This window comes from Salmo trutta, chromosome 19 (genome assembly GCF_901001165.1).
Source record: "Salmo trutta chromosome 19, fSalTru1.1, whole genome shotgun sequence".
Taxonomy (NCBI): domain Eukaryota; kingdom Metazoa; phylum Chordata; class Actinopteri; order Salmoniformes; family Salmonidae; genus Salmo; species Salmo trutta.
This window is the reverse complement of record NC_042975.1, coordinates 49,404,529-49,415,165: the sequence shown is the minus strand read 5'-3', so window position 1 is coordinate 49,415,165 and position 10,637 is coordinate 49,404,529.

Sequence of the window (10,637 nt, the reverse complement as noted above, 5' to 3'; positions counted from 1 at the left end):
TTCTCTCCAGGAAGCAGATTCACCAGGCCTATGACATCATTCACCACCAACTATTCCTGTCCGGAGTGACCTTAGGTAGGGATTAGGAGAAAGTGACTGGTAGCTGGATAAATAATAATAATAGTAATAATAATCAACAATATGGCAGCAGCATAAGTGGTGTGTGGGTGTGTGGGTGTGTGGTGGTGAGCTTGTGTACAGAGTACAGTATGTGAGTGTAAGTGTGTGGGTGTTAGTGTGAGTGTGTGAGTGTTAGTATGAGTGTATGAGTGGGTGAGTGTTTGTCAGTGTAGGCTTGATAGGCGGATATACTGTACATGTAAACAGGGCTATGTAAAAGGAATAACCAGTCACCCGGCATACTCTCTCTCTCTCTCTCTCTGTCTGACATAACATACCACATTTTGTCATGAAAGGAATACCTGCAGCTCAAGTGGTTTCAACACACCAGCAGGGGGCACTCTTAGCTATGGAAATGCTGCGATACAATGAGATGGATCAAGAAAGATGCTGTTAGATACACATGAGCAGACTGACTGATGGTACAAGGTCGTCTACCTTTATGGCTTGTTGAACCTCATCTGTTGACTTGTTCTTCACTGTGTGTTTGAGGAGAGACAAGCAAAAATACAATTTGTTCAGACAGGATGATGACAGCAACTGACACAAGTCCCACAGAATTGTTTTCTCTCACTAACTTTATTCTGTGCCGACTTCATAGTAGTTTCTTCTAGACACAGGTCATGTGCAGAGTCTGTAGTTCACAGGCTGTTGTTCGATGCAACCGGTAACTGTTCTTCTGCTTTAAAAACAACAGTCAACAAGAAACCAGGTCAGTGGGCAGACTGAGGCTTCTCTTGGATCACGTCCTCTCAGTGATGTAAAGCTGTAAATAAAAACAGAGCATTGGAAGTTTCGTTATGGAGGTTTCTGATGTTTTGCAGTTGACTCAGTCTGTAATAGGCTACTAATTTGGAGGGTGTAAAGAAATCAGCAAACACTTCATGAGCATAAGTGCATTACTGAGACGGCATGACCTTGAACAAACCAAAACGAGTGGTTACAAAGTCAAGGAAACTTGACAGCCTATGGAAAATGTTACACTGTCAGAGTACTGTTGATGTAGACATCTGATAAGCCTCGTATAGGGAGGAATACATTGACCTATACATTGAATAGGAACTAGAGTTACAGATTTAGAACTCTGGTTACAGATAGATCACAATACAGACTAGATTGAAGAAATTATCATTCTAGCTTAGCTTTGAGGAGAGCTGTGAAAGGCATCAAAGATGAAAATAGATTCTCATTCTTTTAAAGAAAAATAACATCATACAGCCTTACTTTTCATCCCTGAGAAGAATTGTTATGTAGCAGATGTTCTTGTATGGTTCACTGTTGCCCAAAATACAGTTCACTATACAAAGCCGGAACTAAAGCCAGAATGGCTCTTATAGCCAATTTATGCTTGATTCCAAAAATGTGGTCGGCTTCATATGGAGGGTGTAACGCAATTGAGCCTCCGGAGGCATGCAGAGGCCAAATCATGCTGCGTACCGCATCGCCATGCACCTCTCAAATCTGTGTTGCTCCACATGGACATGATTGGTTGACGATAGATGGGGGCGGTACATCCTGCATAAACACAAACTCGCTTCCTTGACAACTTCTTCACAATAGCTCTGCTCTGCCTCCGCTAAGCACAAGAAGTATGAAAGTCCTGAAGTCTGTAGAGGCTGCATGGTAGTAAATGCTGTACTGCCACTTCAGACGATGGATTGACCATGAAGACCCTTTTAAGGGGTCTACAGACACTATGCAAACAGGCCAGACGGAAGGTAGAGCAATGCTGCAATGACGTTTTTCATCACGAAAGGGCGGCTCCTTATAATACGCTCCATCATTTGACCCAGTTTTGTTCTATCTGGAAATTGAGACCCGACATAACATTCCTTGCGAAGACTGAGGGGCACTATTGAGTGAATTTTGCAATGGAAGTCCCACCCTTGTGTCTACATCACATCTTTTCCGGTATCCCTTCTGGGATAAACACAGAAGAGATGGATGTTCTGCTACTTCGTTCTACTACTTGCAAGCTTCCTTTCTTTGTGCTTTTAATGTCGAGATTTGCTAAGCACAATTATGTCTATATCCAGTTTTGAAGAGCATCTGTTTGAGCTGGTGAGACAACACCAGAACCTTTACAACTCTTCGATGTAGTTGTATTCGGCCAAGCAGCTGGAGGAAGAACACCGATACCAAAGAAACATGGAGAAATAATCGGGACCGGCATGTTTGCAATATGAAAAGGGTGAAAGAGACGGGGAGTGGAGTTGCCGCCGGTGTGTCCCACCAATTGTCAGACAACTGGATTGGCTTCGTGTTCATTTGAAACATCGTCAGACAGACACCAATATGCCAGGTACGGTATGTACTCGTCATGCAGCCGAGTCCTTTTGTACAGTGTGTGTGATCTTATTTTTTACTTATTGAGGATCCCCATTAGCTGATGCCAAGGCAGCCGCTTCTTTTTCCCGGATCCAGCAACATTAAGGCAGTTATATACAATGTAAAGTATTACATGACATTACATTTTATAACACTTTTCACAACACTTTAAGAGCGTGCACTCAGACCACTACTCAACTACCACATACTGTATCTACACATACTGTAATACCAAATCCATGTGTACGTGTGTGTAGAGTGTGTCCTCTTATCGTGTGTAAGGGTGTGTCTATGCCTGTGTCTTTTCACATTCCCCGCTGTTCCATAAGGCATATTTTTATCTGTTTTCATCAGACCTCAGGATAACACCCAGATGCAGACAGTTCGAAGTAACAAAAGTTTACTACAAAAACAGTGGGCAGGCAAATGACAGGTCAAGCGCAGGCAGAGGTCAGTAATCCAGAGCGGAGTCCAAACGGGACAGAACGGCTGTCATGCCCTGACCATAGAGAGCCCTTGGTTCTCTATGGTGTTTAGGTCAGAGCGTGACTAGGGGGGTGTTCTAGTCTTTCCATTTCTATGTTGGTGCTCTTAGCATGGTTCCCAATTAGAGGCAGCTGATGTTCGTTGTCTCTGATTGGGGATCATACATAGAAAACAGGGACTAGAGAGTACAGGGAAAAATGCTAGTAGTCTTAACGAGACGATGAACTGGCAACAGACAAAAAGAAAACCCAGGTATAAATGTACAGGGGATAATGGAGAAAATGGGGACACCTGGAGGGGGTGGAGACAAGCACAAGACAGGTGAAACAGATCGGGTGTGACAGTACCCCCCCAAGGGACGCCACCTGGCATTCTACCCAGGCACATACCTGGTTGACCGGGGTGCCGGCAGTGGAACTCAGCGGTGAAGGCTGGGTCCAGGATTTTCCTAGCGGGGACCCAGCACCTCTCCAATGGTCATGAATCCTCCCAGTCAACCAGGTACTGGAATCCCCTGCCCCGAGGTCAAACACTCATCACACGCCTCGCGGTGTATGCCAGATAGCCGTCGATGAGACAGGGGCGAGGGGTGGGCCTGGAAAGAGGAGACAGAGGGCTGTGAGACAGAGGTTTAATCCTTGATACATGAAATGTGGGATGTATACGGAGGGTGCGGGGCAACAGAAAATGAACAGCAGAGGGGCTAAGGATCTTGGAAATAGGGAAAGGGCTGATAAAACGGGGGGAAAGTTTGCGGGACTCTACCCAGAGGAGCAGATCCCAAGTAGACAGCCATACACTCTGCCCAAAACAAAAGCTGGGAGCCGGGGTCCGGTGGCAGTCCGCCTGTCAACGATACCTGGAGGTGGTCTTAAGAAGAGTGGACCGATCTCTCTTCCATGTACACCGACAGCGGCAGACGAAGATCTGGGCAGAGTGTATGTTGACCTCTTCCTCTTACTACGGGAAGAGCGGGGGCTGATAACCCATGGAGCACTCGAAGGGCTTCAGCCTAGTGGCCGAGCAGGGAAGGGTGTTCTGGGCATACTCCACACATGCGTTGCTGGCTCCAGGTGGTGGGGTTGGCCAAGACGAGGCACAGAAGAGTTGTCTCCAGGTCCTGATTGGAATGCTCCGACTGACCATTGGATTGGGGATGAAACCCAGAGGACAGGCTGGCCGAAGACCCAATGAATGTACAAAACACCTTCCAGAACCGGGACGAGAACTGAGGACCACGGTCGGAAAACATGTCCACCGGAATCCCATGGATCCAAGAAGTAATGCTGCACCATGAGCTGGGCCGTCTCCTTGGCCGAAGGTAGCTTGGGGAGGGAAATGAAATGGGCGGCTTTGAAAAACCTGTCCACCACCGTGAGGATTGTGGAGTTGCCATCAGACGGAGGGAGACCAGTGACAAAGTCCAGGGATATATGTGGCCAGGGATGGTGAGGGACAGGAAGAGTTTGAAGGAGGCCAGCCGGAGCTTGCCGATGGAGTCTTGTTCTGAGCACAAACAGTGCAGGTGGCGACGAACGCGGAGACATCCAGCACCATGGTGGGCCACCAAAAGCGTTGTCACACAAAGGCCAGGGTCCAACAGGAACCAAGGTGGCAGGCAAGCCTGGAGGAATGAGCCCATTCTGGGACCGGGCAGCGTCACGGATGCCCCGCCTCACAGACCTGGTTCTCTATTCCCCAGACGAGGGTAGCCGCCAGGCACGAGGTAAGAAGAATGGTCTCGGAATCCGAAGGTGTAGAAAGTGGGCAATAGCGGGGTGAAAGCGCATCCGGCTTAGCATTCTTAGACCCCGGGCAGTAGGAGATGTCGAAGTTGAACCAGGTGAACAACAGGGCCCATCGCGCTTGCCTGGAGTTGAGACGCTTGGTGGTGCGGAGATATTCCATGTTCTTGTGATCCGTCCACACTATGAATGGAAGTTCCGCCCCCTCTAACCTCTCTCGGGTATGTGGGACGATTTCGTCCCACCTACGTAACAGCTACTGAAATTCCAGTGGCGCGATTTTTGAATCGTTAGAAATACTATTACTTCAATTTCTCAAACATATGACTATTTTACAGCTATTTAAAGACAAGAATCTCGTTAATCTAACCCCACTGTCCGATTTCAAAAAGGCTTTACAACGAAAGCAAAACATTAGATTATGTCAGCAGAGTACCCAGCCAGAAATAATCAGACACCCATTTTTCAAGCTAGCATATCATGTCACATAAACCCAAACCACAGCTAAATGCAGCACTAACCTTTGATGATCTTCATCAGATGACACACCTAGGACATTGTGTTATACAATACATGCATGTCTGTTCAATCAAGTTCATATTTATATCAAAAAACAGCTTTTTGCATTAGCATGTGACGTTCAGAAAAAGCATAATCCCCGCAAACTTCCGGGGAATTTACTAACAGTTTGCTAAATTACTCACGATAAACGTTCACAAAAAGCATAACAATTATTTTAAGAATTATAGATACATTACTCCTCTATGCACTCGATATGTCCGATTTTAAAATAGCTTTTCGGATGAAGCACATTTTGCAATAATCTAAGTACATAGCCCGGCATTACAGGGCTAGCTATTTAGATACCCACCCAGGTCAGCCTCCACCAAAATCCTATCCTATTTCCTATAAGAAAAATGTTCTTACCTTGCTTGTTCTTCATCAGAATACACTGCCAGGACTTCTACTTCAATAACAAATGTTGGTTTGGTCCCAAATAAACCATCGTTATATCCAAACAGCGACGTTTTGTTCGTGAGTTCTAGACACTATCAGAATGCTTCTTCACGGTCCCGCGCATGGCGCATTGGCGTGTCAAAAATGTCTAAATATTCCATTACCGTACTTCGAAGCATGTCAACCGCTGTTTAAAACCAATTTTTATGCCAGTTATCTCGTAGATAAGTGATAATATTCCGACCGGGAGTATGCATTGAGCCTAAACAGCCGAATAAAATTTCTCCTCAGGAGCGACTCATGCACGCGCCTCATTCAAAGGTCCTCGGAGCAGCCACTTACAAAAGGTGATAATGTGTTTCAGCCTGAGACTCCCTCGTAAACCTTCAGTTATTTCCCGGGCTCTGAGAGCCTATCGGTGCCCTGGGAATTGTCACGTTACAGCTAAGATCCTTACTTTTCAATAAAAAGATGTAAGACGCACGACTCCTTGTCAGACAGGGTACTTCCTGCTTGAAACCTTGTCAGGTTTTTGCCTGCCATAGGAGTTCTGTTATACTCACAGACACCATTCAAACAGTTTTAGAAAATTCAGAGTGTTTTCTATCCAAACCAGAACAATAATATGCATATTCTAGCTTCTGAGTTGGTGTAGGAGGCAGTTAAAAATGGGAACATATTTTTTCCAAAATTCTCAATACTGCCCCCTAGCCCAGACAGGCTAACTAGTGTCTCCACTCCTCCAAGGCCATGTTCACCATGAGTAGTTCTCGATTCCCCACATCATAATTCCTCTCTGTGGCATTGAGGCGTTGGGAGAAGAAGGCGCAGGGATGCAGCTTGAGGTCCAGGGCAGAACGCTGGGACAGGACGACCCCCACTCCAACATCCAAAGCATCTACCTCCACCATGAACTGATGGGATGGGTCCGGATGGATCAATATGGGAGCTGTGGTGAAGCGGTGCTTAAGGTCCAGGAACGCTTGGTCAGCAGCTGGGGACCACGTGAACAGGACCTTGGGAGAGGTGAGTGCTGACAGGGGAGAAGCCAGGGTGCTGTAACTCCGGATAAAACGGCGATAGAAATGGGCAAATCCTAAGAAGCGTTGCAGCTGCACTCTGGACGTGGGTTGGGGCCAATCCACTACCGCTCTCACCTTTCCCGGATCCATCTGCACATTCCCAGCAGCAATGATGTATCCAAGGAAAGAGATGGAACTCGCATTTTTCGACTTTGACAAACAGCTGGTTCTCCAGGAGACGCTGGAGGACTTGATGGACATGGAGAATATGTTCTTGAACCGAGCGGGAAAAGATGAGGATGTCATCGAGGTAGACGAACACGAACCGGTTCAACATATCCCGGAGAATGTCATTAACCAGGGCCTGGAACACAGCAGGAGCATTGGTCAAACCGAATGGCATCACCAGGTGTTCATAGTGTCCACTAGCAGTGCTGAAGGGTGTCTTCCACTCATCACCTTCCCGTATCCTTACCTGGTGGTAGGCGTTCCCCAGGTCTAACTTAGAGAACATAGTGGCCCCCTGGAGCGGCTCAAAACTGAGGCGATGAGTGGTAGTGGGTAGCGGTTCTTAACCGTGATGTTATTGAGGCCCCAGTAGTCGATACGCGGGTGTAAAGTTTTGTCCTTCTTCTCCACAAAGAAGAACCCTGTGCCGGCGGGGGAGGCAGAAGGATGGATACACCCTGCAGCCAGGGAGTCCTCGATGTTCGTCTCCATAGCCTTCGCCTCCGGACCCGACAGTGAATACAGCCATCCCCGGGGTGGTGTGGTGCCCGGGAGAAGGTTGATCCCGCAGTCATAGGGTCAATGTGGAGGAAGCAAAGTGGACCGGGCCTTGCTGAAAACCTGCCGGAGATCCTGGTACTCCGCTGGAACGGCAGAGAGGTCCGAGGCTTCTTCCGAGCCCACAGGAAGACGTCCCGTGGCAAGCTGCACCGACTTCAGGCAATGGGCGTGGCAGAACGGGCTCCAGCCCATGATAGTACCAGCAGTCCAGTTGATAAGGGGACTGTGGCACTGGAGCCAAGAAAACCCCAATACCACAGGAACCTGAGGAGACTTGATGGGCACAAACTGTATAGACTCACTGTGGTTCCCAGACACACACAGGTGGATAGGAGTAGTATTGTGGGTAACCCTGCCTATAGAGCACCCATCCAGTGCTCTAACGTCCAGGGGACTGGAGAGGGGCTGAGTGGGGATGCCCAGCTCAGACACCAGGGTGGCGTACATGAAGCTCTCGTCGGCCCCAGAGTCAATGAGAACCCAAAGAGATATAGAATGGTCACCCCACAGCAGGAGTACAGGGAAACCGCTGTTAGGCTTGACGAGACAAGACGAACTGGCAACATACAAACAGAAAACCCAGGTTTAAATGCACAGGGGATAATGGGGAAAATGGGCGACACCTGGAGGGGGGTGGAGACAAGCACAAGACAGGTGAAACAAATCAGGGTGTGACATTTTTTACATTTGATTCTACTGCTTGCATCAGTTACCTGATGGGGAATAGAGTTCCATGTAGCCATGGCCTTATGTAGTACTGTGCGCCTCCCATAGTCTGTTCTGGACATTGAGACCGTGAAGAGACCTCTGGTGGCTGGTGACTGCCTTGTTGATAAGTTGTGTTGTTAAGAAGGCAGAGCAGAGCTTTATTATGGGCAGACCTCTCCCCATCTTAGTTACTGTTGCATCAACATGTCAGTAAGTAAGTATGTATCAGTATGTTTTGACCATGACAGTTTACAATCCAGGATTACTCCAAGCAGTTTAGTCTCCTCAACTTGCTCATTTTCTACATTATTCATTACAATATATAGTTGAGTTTAAGGTTTAGTGAATGATTTATCCCAAATACAATGCTTTTAGAAATATTTAGGACTAACTTATTTTCTTGCCACCCATTCTGAAACTACCTGCAGCTCTTCGTTAAGTGTTGCAATGATTTCACTCACTGTAGTAGCTGACATGTCTAGTGTTGAGTCATCTGCATAAACAGACACACAGGCATTACTCAGAGCCAGTAGCAGGTCATTAGTTAATTATTATTTAAGTAAGGGGCCTAGACAGCTGCCCTGGGGGATTCCTGATTCTACCTGGATTATGTTGGACAAGCTTCCATTAAAGAACACCCTCTGTGTTCTGCTAGACAGGTAACTTTTTATCCACAATATAGCAGGGGGTGTAAAGCCCTAACACATACATTTTACCAGCAGAAGACTACGATCGATAATGTAAAAAGCTGCACTGAAGTCTAACAAAACAGCACCCACAATCTTTTTATCATCAATTTCTCTCAGCCAATCATCATTAATTTGTGTATGTGCTTTGCATATTTAATGTCCTTCCCTATAAGCGTGCTGAAAGTCTGTTGTTAATGTATTTACTGTAAAGTAGTATTGTATCTCGTCAAACACATTTTTCCCAAAAGTTTACTAAGGATTGGTAACAGGCTGATTGGTCAGCTATTTGAGCCAGTAAAGGGGACTTCACTATTCTTGGGTAGCAGAATGACTTTTCTTTCCCTCAAGGTATGAGGGCACACATTTTCTTGTAGCCTTGGATTGAAGATATGGCAAATAGGAGTGGTAATATCATCCACTATTATCCTCAGTAGTTTTCCATCCAAGTTGTCAGAACCAGATGGCTGGTCATTGTTGATAGACAACAATCACTTTTTCACTTCTTCCACACTCACATTTCGGAAATCAAAATTACCATGCTTGTCTTTCATAATTTGGTCAGTTATACTTGGATGTGTAGTGTCAGTATTTGTGGCTGGTATGTCATGTCTAAATTTGCTAATCTTGAAGATGAAAAAATAATTAAATTAGCTGTCAATATCAGAGGGTTTTGTGATGAAAGAGCCATCTGATTCAATGAATGATGGAGCTGAGATTGCCTTTTTGTCCAAAATTTCAATTAAGGTGCTTACTTTCAATTAAGTATCTTACTATCATTCTTTATATCATTTATATTTGTTTCATAGTATAGTTATTCATCTTTTTATTCAGTTTAGTCACATGATTTCTCAATTTGCAGTACGTTTGCCAATTGGTCGTGCAGTCAGACTTACTTGCGATTCCTTTAGTCTCCTCCCGCTCAACCATGCTATTTTTCAATTCCTCATCCATCCACGGGGATTTAACAGTTTTTACAGTAATTTTCTTAATGGGTGCATGCTTATTTGTAACTGGAATAAGCAATTTCATAAATGTGTCAAAAGCAGAATCTGGTTGCTCGTCATTACGCACCACAGATGAGCAAATATTCTTAACATCATCAACATAGGAATATTGTATGACCTCTCACACACTATATTTGGCCCAGCCTTTGGAACTTTGGTATTCCTAGCTATGGCTACAATATTGTGATCACTAAAGCCGATGGATTTGGATACAGCTTTAAAGCAGATTTCTACAGCATTAGTAAAGATGTGATCAATACATGTTGATGATTTTATTCCTTTGAGGGTTGTAAACACTGACAACCTGAACCAGGTTACAGTTAAAACGCTTTTTCTTAAGGGGCAGCTTGATGAAAGCCAACCAATATTAAGGTAACCCAAAAAATGCACCTCTCTGTTGATATCACATACAACTCATTCGGAAAGTACTCAGGCCCTTTTTCCACATTTTATTATGTTACAGCCTTATTTTAAAATTGATTAAATAATGATTTTTTCCTCATCAATCTACACACAATACCCCATACTGACAAAGCAGAAACATTTTTGCAAATGTGTAAAAAAAAAAAAAAACATTGAAATATCTCATTTACGTAAGTGTTCAGACCCTTTACTCAGTACTTTGTTGAAGAACCTTTGGCAGTGATTACAGCCTTGAGTCTTCTTGGGTATGGCGCAACAAGCTTGGCACACCAATATTTGGGGAGTTTCTCCCATTCTTCTCTGCAGATCCTCTTAAGCTCTGTCAGGTTGGATGAGGAGCGTCGCTGCACAGCTATTTTCAGGTCT